This window comes from Triticum aestivum, chromosome 6D, assembly GCF_018294505.1.
Source record: "Triticum aestivum cultivar Chinese Spring chromosome 6D, IWGSC CS RefSeq v2.1, whole genome shotgun sequence".
NCBI lineage: Eukaryota > Viridiplantae > Streptophyta > Magnoliopsida > Poales > Poaceae > Triticum > Triticum aestivum.
The window spans coordinates 66,224,820-66,243,407 of record NC_057811.1 but is presented as its reverse complement, the minus strand read 5'-3'; positions in this window follow the sequence as shown (position 1 = coordinate 66,243,407).

The following is an 18,588-nucleotide window of genomic DNA, read 5'->3' as shown; positions in this document are numbered from 1 at the left end:
GACGGGGCCCCGGGGCGGCGGCGAGCCGGGGCAGCGGGGGCGACAGGGCGGCGGCGGCGTGGGAGGAGAGAAACGGCGAGGGAGAGGGAAGAAGTGAGTAACGGGCGGGGGGTACGGGCCGTTAGGTAGTAGGCTCTTTGCCGTCTGCCCCCCTTTGCCGTCCGCTTTTTTGCCTCTTTGTCGTCTGCTAGCGGACGGCAAAGAGGTGGCCCGTTAAGTTTTTCAAAAACGGGCGGGGGGTGGGGGCCACCTCACTCTTTGCCGTCCGCTGGCCGACGGCAAAGAGCTGGCAGACGGCAAAGAGCTTCTTTGCCATCTGCCCTTTCTTTGCCGTCTACTTTTGGGTAGCTGATGGCAAAGATCTTCTTTGCCGTCAGCTAGCAGACGGCAAAGAGCTGGCAGATGGCAAATTAGCTGATTCCAGTAGTGCCTAAGCATAGCACAAGATCGTGTAGTTCGTTTGCTAGAGCTTTTCTAATGTCAAGTATCATTTCCTTAGACCATGAGATTGTGCAACTCCCGGATACCGTAGGAATGCTTTGGGTGTACCAAACGTCACAATAACTCGGTGGCTATAAAGGTGCACTACAGGTATCTCCGAAAGTGTCTGTTGGGTTGGCACGAATCGAGACTGGGATTTGTCACTCCGTATGACGGAGAGGTATCTCTGGGCCCACTCGGTAATGCATCATCATAATGAGCTCAATGCGACCAAGTGTTTGGTCACGGGATCATGCATTACGGTATGAGTAAAGTGACTTGCCGGTAACGAGATTCAACAAGGTATTGGGATACCGACGATCGAATCTCGGGCAAGTAACGTACCGATTGACAAAGGGAATTGTATACGGGATTGATTGAATCCTCGACATCGTGGTTCATCCGATGAGATCATCATGGAACATGTGGGAGCCAACATGGGTATCCAGATCCCGCTGTTGGTTATTGACCGGAGAGTCGTCTCGGTCATGTCTGCATGTCTCCTGAACCCGTAGGGTCTACACACTTAAGGTTCGGTGACGCTAGGGTTGTAGAGATATTAGTATGCGGAAATATGAAAGTCGTTCGGATTCCGGGATGAGATCCCGGACGTCACGAGGAGTTCCGGAATGGTCCGGGGGTAAAGATTTATATATGGGAAGTCCTATTTTGGCCACCGGAAAATGTTCGGGATTTTTCGGTATTGTACCGGGAAGGTTCTAGAAGGTTCCGAAGTGGGGACCACCTGCATGGGGGGGCCCACATGAACGTGGGTAGTGGGGGCAAGGCCCCACACCCCTGGTCAAGGCGCACCAAGATCCCACCTTAGAAGGAATAAGATCATATCCCGAAGGGATAAGATCAAGATCCCTAAAAAAGGGGGATAACAATCGGTGGGGAAGGGAAATGATGGGATTTCTTCCCCCCCCCCACCTTTGCCAACGCCCCAATGGACTTGGAGGGCAAGAAACCAGCCCCCTCCACCCCTATATATAGTGGGGAGGCGCATGGGAGCAGCACCCCAAGCCCTGGCGCCTCCCTCCCTCCCGTGACACCTCTTCCTCCCCGCTTGCGCTTGGCGAAGCCCTGCCGGGATCCCGCTACTTCCACCACCACGCCGTCATGCTGCAGGATCTCCATCAACTTCTCCTGCCCCCTTGCTGGATCAAGAAGGAGGAGACGTCCCCGCTCCATACGTGTGTTGAACGCGGAGGTGCCGTCCGTTCGGCGCTATAGGATCATCGGTGATTTGGATCACGACGAGTACGACTCCATCAACCCCGTTCTCTTGAACGCTTCCGCTCGCGATCTACAAGGCTATGTAGATGCACTCCTCCCCTCTCGTTGGTAGCATCTCCTAGATTGATCTTGGTGACACGTAGGAAAATTTTGAATTTCTGCTACGTTCCCCAACAAGGAGTAGTTGAATTATCTTTTTTTATCTATCTATGCTGAGAACTATCCTCTACTCTCTAGTATCTACTTCTCGATCTCAGCACTGTAAACGCTTTTTTAAAGCGCCGCGCATTGCGATTCTATTGGAGATGCTCTAACATGGCAGACGAGTGCTTTAATGTTGCCCACAAGATGCGCGAGTATCACTAGTAGTATATTTTTCTTGCCATGTTGAGATTTTAAAACCACGAGTGCGAACATGCAGAGGAGCAATGAAGACCAAACCCGGGATATTCGGGACATCTTCAAGGAGCGTGGCAAGTTAAAGAGGAGCTGCACCGAACCTCTAAAACGAGCTTTGGTAAGTAACACCCTTTCAATTACTTTCGTGTAGCCTCGTGTTCTTCGATGTGTATATGTTGTAGTTTCTGTTTCTCTTGAGCGTGGTGTTCTTCGATGTGTAATAAGAAGAGTCTTAATTGTCCTAATGCTTTCGTTTTTAGCTTGATGTAGGAAGTGGGTGTTCTCACCTTGTAGTCTGTTTTTATTTTTTTTCCTTTTGAATTCACTTCTCCGAGTTCTGTTTATCTGGCTTCTACTAAATGGATCTAGGTTGCTCTGAGTATTGATCTAAAAAACAAGTAACTTCATGTCAGGATGCAGTTCCTGCGAGGAGGGAAGTATGGTCAACCTCGAGATCATGTTTCCAAAATGAGGCTGGATTACACACAAGGTGCCAGTTCCCTAATGATGCTGGATTAGACACAAGGTGCAAATTCCCAGATGATGCTGGATTACACACAAGCCAGGTGGAGTCGTCAGCTGTTCGTGTCCTCGTGGCATTAGTAAAGGCTGAAAGAAAGCATGCAGCAGCCCTTGAGAATGTAGCTGAGTTCCCGAAGAAGCGAAAAGAGCAATCAGATGCTCTCTTCACCCAAGCCAAAGAAGAGATGGAAGAAGCCAGAAATAAGCTAGCAGAGGCAGAGCAGGCTAGGCGTCTCCTGCTATCTAAAACTGTTGTCAATACAAAATTTCCTTCATAATAGCTAGGTTCAAATGTTTATCCAGTCAGCATGCCTCTTGTGATGTCCGTGCATCTACTGATGTGCCACAAAATGTTTTTTTGGGTCATGTAATAACAGCAATTACTTTCCAAACAATAACAGACGAAGCATTGGACATGGTATAGTTCACGCGCAAGCCCGACATTCCAAGTTCAACTTCCACATCAAACTCATGTTCACAGATATCTGCACATTCATACATAATGTCCACAACCATGATTCACTTCAAAGCCAAAAAAATGTGAGGAGAGTTATAAATAAAGAAAATCCTCTACTAGTTCCTTCTACCAGTGCGAGCACAACAAGTCAAGACCATGCGTAAATTAATTATATTTTAGTCATTTTTTGTGTTCTAAAATGCCTGCCGGCTCGCGGAAGGACGTGTTGCCAGCACACGCGCGGATTCAATGAAGGCAGGCGGGGCAGTCTTAAGCTGGTTGCACGCGGCGAGGAGGCGTGCTCAGCCGGGCCTGCAGCGAGTGCGGCCCTATTGGCCGGCGCGCCGGTTCAATGCCTGCGCTATGAGAGGTCGCGTCCGTGTCAGAGCAATCACTCCCTCCAGTCCTTTTTTGTTTGGGTATAACAAAATCTCGTTTTCCATTCACATTTTACAAGTAAAATTCGTGGACAAACTTTGACCCAAAGTACGATGGGGACTAGTAAACCAGAATGGAGGTAGTAGTTTTTTTAATCAAAGAAGGGTTTCCCCTTCCGATTTTCATTACTGAAAACCAGCATCTAAATCTAAACCATAGTATTTGCCCTAGAACTACCAGGTTCAACATCTCGCAACATAAACCCATACAACCTCCATCACAAAAAAAACCATACAACCATATGCCAAGGAGGTACGTAGTACTATGAATTCCATTTTCCCTCCATACCAATCGTTCTAAAAACTACTTACTACTTATAACGCGCCATTGAAAATCGAAACTCTTAACCCCACTAAAAAAAGATATTTTAAACATGGCTACTCGATCTGTGGCAACTGGCGAGCCACCGCGCTCCAAGTCGTTCACCTGTGGTCCCGACCATCAACTCCTATGGATCAAATTATCACGCGAGCTGACTATTCCTACAAAGGTGCTCCACCACGTACCCGGTACCCGCGAATGCAGCAATCGTGCACCTAGGGTTTTAGGGTTTATTTGTTAACGTCGCCTTTACGTAACACTCATGTGTGCGAGACAGCGAGAGGCCGACTGCGTGTGTGCGCCTCTTCTCTTCGTATATGTACTCCACCGTTTGTCTAGTGTCCAAAAAATTATAATAACTACTAGACATGTGCCAATGCATTGCCACACGATCAAAGTAGATTAATACATATTCACCGATTTGATAAAAAAAAGTCTAGTTTTGAAATACGTATATCACTAAAAATATGTTATGTTTCACTCAAAATATATTCCTTTGGCGGTTTTGATGAGATAAGGGAGGAATGTTGTTGGTTTCAAGATTCGAGAAGTGGTATATGTCTAATTTCTACTCTTACTAGCAAGATGCCCGTGCATTGCATGGAACATCAAGATCTTGTGGGAGAAAAGGATGAACGAGGGAAGGCCTTATCTGCAAATGTGGTGAAGAGTGCGGGTAAATTGCCATATTTTCCTTCCTATCCGTCAGATATAAATCGGACGACCTACATTGCAGGATGGCAGGCCCACCATCATCACCAACTCTATTTTTTATCCCTACTCTTATAAAAAGCATTGTCGGTGATGATCGTGTGCCTGCCATCCTGCAATATAGGCCGTCTGATCTATATCTGACGGATAGGAAGGAAACTATGGCAATTTTGGAAAAAGATACCCACACCCCTCTCCACATTTGCAAATAAGGCCTTCGCTCGTTCATCCTTTTCCCCCACAAGATAAACTACTCATACAAATGCATCTTGATGTTTCGTGCAACGCATGGGCATCTTGCTAGTTGTTGCAAAAAGCCCATGTGTGTCTGAGAGAGAGGGAGAGTGGAGGAGGACGGAGTGCATGTGTGTGTGCGATAGGTATCCGCTTAAAATGAGGCGATAGTGTGTGTGTGCACGATCGAGAGGGCGTGTGTCAAGAAGGGAAGAAAAATCTACATAGATACAAGGAGCGGGAGAGAGACATGTATGCGATGGTGGAAGCACGAGTGTGCGGGTGTATAAACCTATCTAGAGGCTAGCTAGTCGATAAATGTTTGTGAGAGAAATACGAGTCGGGGTGCGAAAGCGAGAGTTTTGTGTGTGTGAGAGAGAGACGGTAGTCGGGAAGGGGAGTGGAAGCAGGAGTTGTGTCTGTGTGTCTGTGAGAGAGAGAGAGAGGAGACGGTAGTCGGGGTTGTCTGATCGGTAAACAAATGAATAATGTCAGTCTGGGATGGAGACGAAAGGGAGACCGCAACAAATGTTGTGTCTACAGGAGAGAGAGAGAGAGTAATTTTAGTGGTATGAGTCATATGTAGAGACATATAGGGTGTGTGAGAGAATCCCATAGAGAGAAAGAAAAAGTGAAAGACGAGTGGAGACTGTGTGTGTGGCGGTGAAAAAGAAAGCTTAGGTACCGAGTGATACCAGAGAACAGTAGAGACGTGAGAGATAATGAAAACCGTGTAATGTATAATGATAGGGAGAGTGTGACACTTCTCAAGGGAGACGTCAAGAGACCATGTTTGCGAGGATAGGAGAAACATGAAGTGAGCGTGCGGGTGAGCTGGAGAAAAGAGAGTGATAGCTACCTGAAGGAGCATGCATGCGAGAGAGATGGGCGTGAAAGGAGTGAACAAAACAGGGATTCAAATATTTGAATTCGAGATGATGATACATGTAATCCATATTCGAACCAAAATTGATCTATCAAACATGCATACTCATATGAATTCACGCGCATCTATGTTATTTAATATGTAGATATTACTGATCCATACATTTTAGTAGAACATAATTTGGTTAAATTTTTTCGAATTCAACCTTAAGATTTCGAGATCGTTGTATTTGTAAATCATATTATACATATAAAGGAGCAGAATTCTTTGTTGTGCTTTTGAAAGTATATATAAAAAAATGATGTATATAGAATGTAATTCCAATTGAAAATGGATCCCGCCCGAAAAAAATAGAATACAAACGGGATTCGAATTGAGTTGGCACGGTAAACGTGCACTCTGCAAAATTTGAACGAAGCGGGGAAAGTCGCAGCAACCGCCCGAAACCAAAATCTGCGAGATGGAAATCACTACTGCCTATCCCTGCCACGCAAAGCCTATCTGCTGGATTTCTATAGGTTTCGATAGGGGTAGGTTTGTAATTTCACCCAAACGTGACGTAACCACCTCTCACCCGGATTCATACACGGTGGGCGCCAAAACACAGTGTGTCCTCGGCTGAAATCGACTCCCTCCCCGATTCATATTCATACACGGTGGGCGCCAAAAACAAACTCTCGTCGGCAAATATTCGGTGTATGCGAGATTACCGTCCTATCCCCAACTGACTAATGTTGTTGTGATGTAGTAGAAATTTGAAACGGGGGCTAAGTTTGTAAATTTCCTCGCATTTGAGACATGCGCGCCCTGAATACATGGTTCCCCCCTTCCTCTCTACCTCTCTTTTCCCCATTCGTACTCTGTGGGTGCCAAAACACCCTCTCCACCCCACCCGCCTCCGTCCGCCGTCGTCCGCCACCCCATCCACCGCCATCCTCCTCCACCATGCCGGAGCTGATACCCCGACGCCGCCGTCCATTACAAGAGATCGACCTCCCTCATCTACGGCTTCAGACCAGGATCCTTGCATCCCGTCCTCTCGCTTCATCCCCGCCGCCGTCCACCTTGCCGGCGCCGCTCCTATGACCGTCTTGTCCACCGCGCCCCGCCGCCACCGTCTACCCTCCTAGATCTGCTTCCACGCTGCCGACAGCCATCGCTACCGCAGCACCGTCAAATTATCAGCAGATGCGTACACGGCGCCGCACCAGAGGCGGTACTCTTTCGTATCTACTCAACTTATTTATCGCAGCAAGAAAATAGATCGCCGCTGCTTTACTCTGATTTCTTGTCTTGGTTGCGAAGTTGCCTTTGTCCGGTTTGCACCTTCAGATCCGCCATGGCACGCTCAACACTATACTCCCAATGCTTATGGTTTTCCCCTTTTATATTCCACACTAGTTAAATCACAGTAGACTAAATTTCAAAATTGGGTCAGTCGATTTTTCAGAGCTCGCCGGAGTTCGCCGGTGCGATCGAAGGGGCTCGGGTGGTTGTGGGGCCTCGCCGAACAAAGAAAACTCGATGCGGGTGGGGGTTGGGGCGGGGGTGGGGGTGGCGGAGGAACACAGGCGGTGGGGGCCGGTGGTCCGGCCGGCGGCCCGTGCGGTGTTCTGTATGGGAAGAATCAGAGACGAGGAAGAAGAAGGGTTAGGAGACGTAGGATCTTCATCCAACTACCTGAAATGGTCGAGAGATAGCTGGGAGTTGCATTCTTAATGCGCTCTAGTTCATCATGTGTGGGCACTGCGCAACCAACATTTTATTATCCAAAATCTGCTTGCTCTTCTTTACCATGTTCCTCTTCTGTTCTTCTTTAATATGTACTCTCTTCGTTCCTAAATACAAGTCTTTGTATAGATTCCACCATGGACTACATATGGAGCAAAATGAGTGAATCTACACCCTAAAATGTATCTGGATACATCTGTATGTGATCCATAGTGGAAATCTCTACCAAGACTTATATTTTGGAACGGAGGGAGTATGATAGTAGTACAGTATGTTCCTTGTACTGAAGATGAGCAGGGACATTTGCAGTGTAGAGGTCTATACGGTCAGTTGTGATGGACACTTTGAGCCTCTTTGATTCGTAGGATCTTGTAAACATAGGAATAGGATTTGTAGTGGCCTGCCCACTTGAATCCTATAAGAATAGCAAGGAAATGCGGGGAGCTGTGTCGCCTTTGAGAGTTACACTGATATTAACAGTACCGCACCTTCACTTGAAGAGAGCTGGTATCCGAAGCCTTTCTAGCCGTACCGGCAATACTAGCACATATATTCCAGCAAGTTCCACTTTGCTGATTTTACTCTGATGCTTAAGGTTTTCCCGTTATATCTACACTATGATCTGTGTAGCTGCTTTGTGTCGCACTAGCAGCAGTCCACTCTTGAAGGTAAACTCTGCAATGACTTACAAAATTGGCACCAAGGCATTGAGTGCCATTCTGGTTGCAATGAAACTCATACGCTCCCAACCTGTTGATTCTTGTTCAGAATATGATCCTAATGACTATTCTAACCTCGAGGAGTCAAAGGCAGATGACCTGTCCTGTTCACCCATCAAGGTGCCTGTTCTAATTTGGCAATGTTTTATTGATTGCGGGTATCTTGCATATGTTGTCTTGCATTTCTTCTACTTTGTTGCACCGCCATTTGCTTAGTTTACTCATCATATATGTCGAGATGCCATGCCCATCCATTATCAATACATATTCCATCTGTCATCATACCATGTTTTTTCACTCAAATGCTGTTCTTGTGCATCAGACATCAAAAAGGAAGAGGGTGATTGCCGAACCTAAAGGAGCACCAGCAAAGTCCTTGAAAAACGTGGTGGTGCCGGAGAAATCAGACAGCACCCCACTTATATTGGTTGTACAACCAGTGACACAAAACGTAGGACCGACTCCAGCAGACTGTACCCATACTTCACTGGCCACACCACTAGCCCCACCACACAGGACCTGCACTCCAGCAAAAGGTATACCGATTTCATTTGCCATAGCACCAGCTGTACCACAGAAAAATCCCACTCCAGCAAAAAGTACAGCAAGTCCACCGGCCGAAGACCTATCCCAACTGCAGAGACGGCCAATTCCTGCAGATTGGAACCCCATTCCATTTATTCCCAGTTTAAAAGACAATGCTTTCAATGTTGTTAGGGACTACGTGCATATATTCCCATCATGGGAAGATTATTGTGAAGACAAACACCATTTTCACATCTTCCTGTCCAACTTACGTGTAAGTTCTATTATTCATGGTTATTATTTTCCTGTTTTCTGCTGATTGAACACATCAATGATTTACATTACATTGTTGTAACTAGGCGAGGGTCAATCTGGATAGTCATGACGAGCAAAGCTTGCTTGTGCTTTTCAAGGAAGCATTGCAGCAGTATCGGTGTTACCTGAGGAAATCACACTTTGATGGCAAGTCTATAAACGAATTTCCGGTGAAGTCTCATTTGCTAAATTTAGAAGACATTGAATGGAAAAACCTTGTTATGAACTGGCCTCGTTCCCAGGATGAGGTACTGTCTATGAAATCACATGACAATTTGAACTTCTACTTTTCCGCATGTGCCTTACGGATCTTTTTTGCAGGAAATCTGCTCGAAGAAGAATTCTGGTTTGACAAGAACGACAGGATATCGCAAATATGCTGCCCGCTGCTTTGCTCTTGTTAGTACCTGTTGTCCTGTATCACTGTACTTGCATACATACCTGGTTCATTATGTGACAGCAGTATGCATGATAGCTTGCTTATCAATTGTTCGCTCCAAATTATCTGATCTGTATGAATGGTTACATTAGTGTAGAATATATCCAATGCCAATGTTTTTTTAGCTCTGCATTGTTCTTGTAAGTACATGCTGTCCTTTATCAGTGTACTTATAATGACAGGTAGTTGTTCATGTACCATCACTCTGCAGCTTATTTTCCTTTGCCCTCCATTTTCTACACATCAGATCTATATTTACTCTTACCATAAGGTTGGTACTGAAGAAGTTTAGCTATGCATTGCTCTTGGATGTACCTTTTGCCTGTATGGTTGCACTTACATTTATAGCTACTTGGTTATGTAGCATCACTCTTCATCTTATCTTAAATATTCTCCATTTTTTCATATATTATCACATCTATATTTACTCTTAACAAAATGTAAAATAAAGGCAATGCTTTTGAAGAAGATTCTGTGGTAAACTTCTTGAATTGCTCCCCCATCAGCATGGACAAGGCCTTTATAGAGCCTGTCTTCACCAACAATGTAAGTTTGTCCATCTCAAGCCTTCAAACTTTGTTGTATATATTTGGTTAGGCATGACTGCAACAGCTGTTTATTTTTGGTGTTTGCATCAAATTGCTTGTTTAAACTTTATTATGTAGTTCATAAACAAAAGTTTGTCCTTTCTCAATTTAAGTTTTCAGTTGTACAACCAAGTTCCTTCTTCGTACCATGTAAATTAAACTATACAGAGCAAGTGATCTTCTTTTGCACTGCATGTATGCTTCTGTTCTTCATCCGTAATCCAGTGGTGTGGTGAACCTACCCACTACAACACAATGTCATATTCTGCAATGTCTTAACTATGAACAACGTCATATCATTCTACTATTATTTAAACCGTCTCTTTATTTGCCAATCTGAAATGGTATAAATTGACAACACACTAACCATTGATACTTATGAGTTCTTGATCTGTAATCCAGTGGTGTCGTGAAGCTGCCAACTCCTTCACAATGTCATTTCCTGCCATGTCTTGACCTGAACAATACCATATTGTGTTAATGCAATTTTAAACTGTGTCACTTTATTCGTCAGTAAGAAATGTGATGAATTGTCAGCACTGATACTTTTATGTGCAAAACCTGTCATCTGTCTGCTTGTTTATCTTTCAGAGTGAGGAAGATATAAGTGTTGAACAAGCGCAGTCTCATCATCTTGCTCAGCTGCTTGCGCTGCAGCTCCCCAGCAGGGCTAACCTTTCTTCAACTCTATTGAAGTGCTGTCGGTTTTGTATATTATTTTGTCGGCGTGTTTATTTGCACTGGTGGCGATCTTTGATGCCCAGTGTATGTAATCTGCTGTCTGCTTGTGCTTTATTATCATAGTGGCGAACTTTGATGCCCAGTGGATGTAATATGCCGTAATTTCTTTATTGTATAGTCTAGGTTTTTTCTTATTCACGATGCTGTAGTTATTTTACTGTATATATATCTTGTCTTCGCAGTAAACCGGCCAAACCGTAAAATTATGGTACATAATCGGGCCGTCATGCAATCACGATGTAGGTTGGGCCTAAAATGTGTCGAACAGCTCACGGGCCGGCAGCAGCCCGAAATGAACCCCGGTCCATGATTGTGCGAATCAAATCACGGGCTTTTAACAGGCCAAAATTGTCTCGGTCCTTGTTTGGCCCAATCAGATATCGGCTGCGAGCAGGCCGGATGCAAACCGGGCCGTAGTTAGGCCCAACTATATGACGGGCTTTTAACAGGCCGAAATTAATATAGGGCCGAAATGTTAAATGGGCCGTTAACAGGCCAAAACTAATATCAGGCCGAATTACTAAGTGGGCCTTTAGCAAGTAGGCCCAAAAGCATAGTGTCCAGTTGACGGGCCGAATCTGATATGGGCCATAATTGAGCCCAAAGCATCTTAAAGCGCCGGACCTGATCTGGGCCGTAATTTGGCCCAGAACGTGGTAGGCTTTTAACGGGCCGGATCTCATATGGGCCACTATTAGGCCCGGAGCGTGGCAGGCCATTAATGGACCGGATCAAATATGGCCCGGCATTTCGCTCAAAACATGGCAGCCAGTTAATGGGCCGGCTTACTAGGGTCCTCAAAATCTTGTGGGCCTACAGCTGGGCCGGCCCATTAATGTCGGCGAAATCTCATGGGCCTTTAGCTGGGCCGGCCCATTATGATCCGCAAGAAACTTGTGGGCCTTTACATGGGCCGGCCCATTATGGCACACAAAAATCTTATGGGTCTTTACCTGGGCCGGCCCATTATGGCCCGCAAAATCTTGTGGGCCTTTAGCTGGGCCAGCCCATTATGGTCCGGAAAATCTCATGGGCCTTTAGCTGGGCCGGCCCATTATGGTCCGCAAAATCTTGTGGGCCTTCAGTTGGGCCGGCCCATTTAAACTTGATGGGCCGGTCCACGTGTCAACATATCATAGGCGCGTCTCGCCCATTGGATGAGTAACACCTGTGCCAACGCGGACCTGACACGTGTCTCCTCCAGCCAATGATGATTTTACACGTGGAAAATCCCCATTGGTCGGGGCTGTTAACGAGCTATCGGATCAAAAACCCGACCCGATAGCTTAACGGCGTTTCGTTACGGTGGATGCCACGTGTCGGTCACCCTTGACGAAAGCACTTCTGTGACGCGTGATTTATCGTCATGGAAGTGGACACTTCCGTGATGATAATTTTGGTAATGTCATGGAACACTTCTACGATAGCACAGGTATGACTATCTTGATTCTGTCATAAAATCGTCATCGATGTACATGCATGACAGAAAACGCGACCTACTGTGACAAACACGTATCATCACGGAAGTGTATTTTTTTGTAGTGAATCTACGAGCACATAATTCCTATTTGCAACAATAATAATATCATTAGTCCTTCCCATAGGTTTCTTAATGGTGGAATCCGCAAGATGCAAATTTAAAGAACAATCATCAAATTCACGGAAACCTAACACATCACACAAAGTTTTTGGAATCGTGGAAACACTAGCACCCAAATCACACAAAGCATAGCATTCATAATCTTTAATATTAATTTTAATAGTCGGCTCCCACTCATCGTAAAGTTTTCTAGGAATAGAAACTTCTAGTACAAGTTTTTTTCATAAGACTGCATTAAAGCATCAACGATATGTTTAGTGAAAGCTTTATTTTGATTATAAGCATGAGGAGAATTTAACACGGATTGCAACAAGGAAATACAATCTATCAAAGAGCAATTATCATAATTAAATTCCTTGAAATCCAAAATAGTGGGTTCATTACTAAGTAAAGTTTTGACCTCTTCAATCCCACTTTTATTAATTTTAGCATCAAGATCTAAAAACTCCGAACCGTTGGGACGCCTTTTAACTAAAGTTGACTCATCTCCAGTCCCATCTTTATGAAGATTCATATTGGAAAACAAAGATTTAATAGGAGACACATCAATCACTTTTAGATCTTCATCGTTATTATCATGAAAACTAGAAGAACACGCTTTCACAAAGCAATCTTTTTTAGCACGCATCCTAGCGGTTTTTTCTTTGCATTCATCAATGGAAATTCTCATGGATTTGAGAGACTCATTGATATCATGCTTAGGTGGAATAGATCTAAGTTTCAAAGAATCAACATCAAGAGAATTCTATCCACGTTCCTATCCAACTCATCAATCTTAAGCAATTTTTCTTCAATCAAAGCATCGAAATTCTTTTGCGAATTCATAAATTCTTTAACACTAGTCTCAAAATCAGAGGGCATCTTATTAAAATTTCCATAAGAGTTGTTGTAGGAATTACCATAATTATTAGAGGAGTTACTAGGGAACGGCCTAGAATTAAAGTTTCCTCTATACGCGTTGTTACCAAAATTGTTCCTACCAACAAATTCACACCCATAGATTCATTACTATTCTCAATCACAGTGGACAAAGGCATATCATTAGGATCAGAAGAAACACTCTTATTAGCAAACAATTTCATAAGTTCATCCATCTTTCCACTCAAAACATTAATCTCTTCAATCGCATGAACCCTTTTACTAGTGGATCTTTCGGTGTGCCATTGAGAATAATTAACCATAATATTATCTAGGAGTTTAGTAGCTTCTCCTAAAGTGATTTCCATAAAAGTGCCTCCCGCGGCCGAATCTAAAAGATTTTTAGAAGCAAAATTCAATCCGGCATAAATTTTTTGTATAATCATCCATAAATTCAAACCATGTGTAGGGCAATTACGTATCATTAATTTCATCCTCTCCCAAGCTTGTGCAATATGCTCATGATCAAGTTGTTAAAAATTCATAATATCATTCCTAAGAGAGATGATCTTAGCGGGAGGAAAATACTTAGAGATAAAATCATCTTTGCACTTATTCCATGAACAAATACTATTTGTAGGCAAAGATGAAAACCAAGTTTTAGCACGATCTCTAAGCGAAAGCGGAAATAGCTTCCATTTAACAATATCATTATCCACGTCTTTCTTCTTTTGCATATCACACAAATCAACAAAGTTGTTTAGATGGGTAGCGGCATCTTCACTAGGAAGGCTAGAGAATTGATCTTTCGTGACAAGATCCAACAAAGCAGCATTAATTTCACAAGATTCAGCATCGGTAATAGGAGCAATCAGAGTGCTAAGAAAATCATTGTTGTTGGTATTGGAAAATTCACACAATTTAGTATTGTCTTGAGCCATTGTGACAAGCAATCAATCCAACACACAAGCAAACAAGAAGCAAGCGAAAGGAGGCGAACGAAAAAGGGCAAATAAAACGGCAAGGGTGAAGTGGGGGAGAGGAAAACGAGAGGCAAATGGCAAATAATGTAATGCGAGGGATAAGAGTTTGTGATGGGTACTTGGTATGTCTTGACTTGACTTGGCGTAAGCCTCCCCGGCAACGGCGCCAGAAATCCTTCTTGCTACCTCTTGAGCACTGCGTTGGTTTTCCCTTGAAGAGGAAAGGGTGATGCAGCAAAGTAGCGTAAGTATTTCCCTCAGTTTTTGAGAACCAAGGTATCAATCCAGTAGGAGGTTACACACAAGTCGCCTCATACCTACACAAACAAATAAGAACCTCGCAACCAATGCGATAAAGAGGTTGTCAATCCCTTCACGGCCACTTGCAAAAGTGAGCTCTGATAGAGATAATAAGATAAATATTTTTGGTATTTTTGTTGTATAGATTGAAAGTAAAGATTGCAAAATAAAATAGATTGGAAACTTATATGATGGAAAATAGACCCGGGGGCCATAGGGTTCACTAGTGGCTTCTCTCAAGATAGCATATTCTACGGTGGGTGAACAAATTACTGTCGAGCAATTGATAGAAGAGCGCATAGTTATGAGAATATCTAGGCATGATCATGTATATAGGCATCACGTCTGTGACAAGTAGACCGAAATGATTCTGCATCTACTACTATTACTCCACACATCGACCGCTATCTAGCATGCATCTAGAGTATTAAGTTCACAAGAACAGAGTAACGCATTAGGCAAGATGACATGATGTAGAGGGATAAACTCAAGAAATATGATATAAACCCCATCTTTTTATCCTCGATGGCAACAATACAATATGTGTCGTTTCCCTTTCTGTCACTGGGACCGAGCAACGCAAGATTGAACCCAAAGCTAAGCACTTCTCCCATTGCAAGAAAGATCAATCTAGTAGGCCAAACCAAACTGATAATTCGAAAAGACTTGCAAAGATAACAAATCATACATAAAAGAATTCAGAGGAGATTCAAATATTGTTCATAGATAATCTTGATCATAAACCCACAATTCATCAGATCTCGACAAACACACCGCAAAAAGAATTACATACGAATAGATCTCCAAGAGAATCAAGGAGAATTTTGTATTGAGATCCAAAGAAAGAGAAGAAGCCATCTAGCTAATAACTATGGACCCGAAGGTCTGAGGTAAAGTACTCACACATCATCGGAGAGGCTATGGTGTTGATGTAGAAGCCCTCCGTGATCGATTCCCCCTCCAACGGAGCGCCGAAAAAGGCCCCAAGATGGGATCTCACAGGTACAGAAGGTTGCGGCGGTGGAAATAGGGTTTCATAGTGCTCCTGGATGTTTTCGGAGTATATGAGTATATATAGGCAAAAGAAGTCGGTCAGAGGAGCCACGAGGGCCCACGAGGGTGGGGGGCGTGCCTACCCCCCTGGGCGCGCCTCCCTGCCTTGTGGCCGCCTCGTTGCTTCCTTGACGTCCACTCCAAGTCTCCTGGATTGCGTTTGTTCCAAAAATAACTTTCCCGAAGGTTTCATTCCGTTTGTACTCCGTTTGATATTCCTTTTCTGTGAAACATTGAAATAGGCAAAAAACAGCAATTTGCACTGGGCCTACGGTTAGTAGGTTAGTCCCAAAAATAATATAAAAGGGCATAATAAAGCCCATTAAACATCCAAAACATATAACATAATAGCATGGAACAATCAAAAATTATAGATACGTTGGAGACGTATCACTGCTCAAGTGAAGAAGCCCAAGTCTAGACCTAAGCCTGAGACTGAGTGCTTCTACTGCAAAGGGACTGGTCACTGGAAGCGGAACTGCCCCAAGTATTTGGCAGATAAGAAGGATGGCAAGGTGAACAAAGGTATATGTGATATACATGTTATTGATGTGTATCTTACTAATGCTCGCAGTAGTGCCTGGGTATTTGATACTGGTTCTGTTGCTAATATTTGCAACTCGAAACAGGGACTACGGATTAAGCGAAGATTGGCTAAGGACGAGGTGACGATGCGCGTGGGAAATGGTTCCAAAGTCGATGTGATCGCCGTCGGCACGCTACCTCTACATCTACCTTCGGGATTAGTTTTAGACTTGAATAATTGTTATTTGGTGCCAGCGTTAAGCATGAACATTATATCTGGATCTTGTTCGATGTGAGACGGTTATTCATTTAAATCAGAGAATAATGGTTGTTCTATTTATATGAATAATATATTTTATGGTCATGCACCCTTGAAGAGTTGTATATTTTGTTGAATCTCGATAGTAGTGACACACATATTCATAATATTGAAGCCAAAAGATGCAGAGTTGATAATGATAGTGCAACTTATTTGTGGCACTGCCGTTTAGGTCATATTGGTGTAAAGCGCATGAAGAAACTCCATTCTGATGGACTTTTGGAATCACTTGATTATGAATCACTTGGTACTTGCGAACCATGCCTCATGGGCAAGATGACTCAAACTCCGTTCACCGGAACAATGGAGTGAGCAACAGATTTATTAGAAATCATACATATCGATGTATGTGGTCCAATGAACATTGAGGCTCGCGGCGGGTATCATTATTTTCTCACCTTCACAGAGGATTTGAGCAGATATGGGTATATCTACTTGATGAAACATAAGTCTGAAACATTTGTAAAGTTCAAAGAATTTCAGAATGAAGTGGAAAAGCATCATGAAAATAAAGTTTCTACGATCTGATCGTGGATGAGAATATTTGAGTTATGAGTTTGGTCTTCATTTGAAACAATGCGGAATAGTTTCGCAACTCATGCCACCCGGAATACCACAGCGTAATGGTGTGTCCGAACGTCGCAATCGTACTTTACTAGATATGGTACGATCTATGATGTCTCTTACTGATTTACCGCTATCATTTTGGCATTATGCTTTAGAGACGGCTGCATTCACATTAAATAGGGCACCATCTAAATCCGTTGAGATGACACCTTATGAACTGTGGTTTGGCAAGAAACCCAAGTTGTCGTTTCTTAAAGTTTGGGGCTGCGATGCTTATGTGAAAAAGCTTCAACCTGATAAGCTCGAACCCAAATCGGAATTTGTCTTCATAGGATACCCAAAGGAGACTATTGGGTACACCTTCTATCACAGATGCGAAGGCAAGAAATTCATTGCTAAGAATGGATCCTTTCTAGAGAAGGAGTTTCTCTCGAAAGAAGTGAGTGGGAGGAAAGTAGAACTTGATGAGGTAACTGTACCTGCTCCCTTATTGGAAAGTAGTTCATCACAGAAATCAGTTCCTGTGACTCCTACACCACTTACTGAGGAAGCTAACGATGATGATCATATAACTTCAGATCAAGTTCCTACTGAACCTCGTAGGTCAACCAGAGTAAGATTCGCACCAGAGTGGTACGGTAATCCAGTTCTGGAGGTCATGTTACTTGACCATGACGAACCTACGAACTATGAGGAAGCGATGATGAGCCCAGATTCCGCTAAATGGCTTGAGGCCATGAAATCTGAGATGGGATCCATGTATGAGAACAAAGTGTGGACTTTGGTTGACTTGCCTGATGATCGTCAAGCCATCCAGAATAAATGGATCTTCAAGAAGAAGACTGACGCTGATGGTAATGTTTGCTACCTCTTGAGCACTGCATTGGTTTTCCCTTGAAGAGGAAAGGGTGATGCAATAAAGTAGCGTAAGTATTTCCCTCAGTTTTTGAGAACCAAGGTATCAATCCAGTAGGAGACCACGCTCATGTCCCACGCACCTACACAAACAAATAAGAACCTCGCAACCAACGCGATAAAGGGTTGTCAATTCCTTCACGGTCACTTACGAGAGTGAGATCTGATAGATATGATAAGATAATATTTTTGGTATTTTTATGATAAAGACTAAAAGTAAAGAAAGCAAAATAAACGGCGATAGAAATAGCTAGTTGACGGGAGATTAATATAATGGAAAATAGATCCGGGGGCCATAGGTTTCACTAGTGGCTTCTCTAAAAAGCATAAGTATTACGGTGGGTAAATGAATTACTGTCGAGCAATTGATAGAATTGAGCATAGTTATGAGAATATCTAGGTATGATCATGTATATAGGCATCACGTCCGTGACAAGTAGACCGACTCCTGCCTGCATCTACTACTATTACTCCACACATCGACCGTTGTCCAGCATGCAACTAGAGTATTAAGTTCATAAGAACGGAGTAACGCTTTAAGCAAGATGACATGATGTAGAGGGATAAACTCATGCAATATGATATAAACCCCATATTTTTATCCTCGATGGCAACAATACAAACGTGTCGTTTCCCCTACTGTCACTGGGATCGAGCACCGCAAGATTGAACCCAAAGCTAAGCACTTCTCCCGTTGCAAGAAAGATCAATCTAGTAGGCCAAA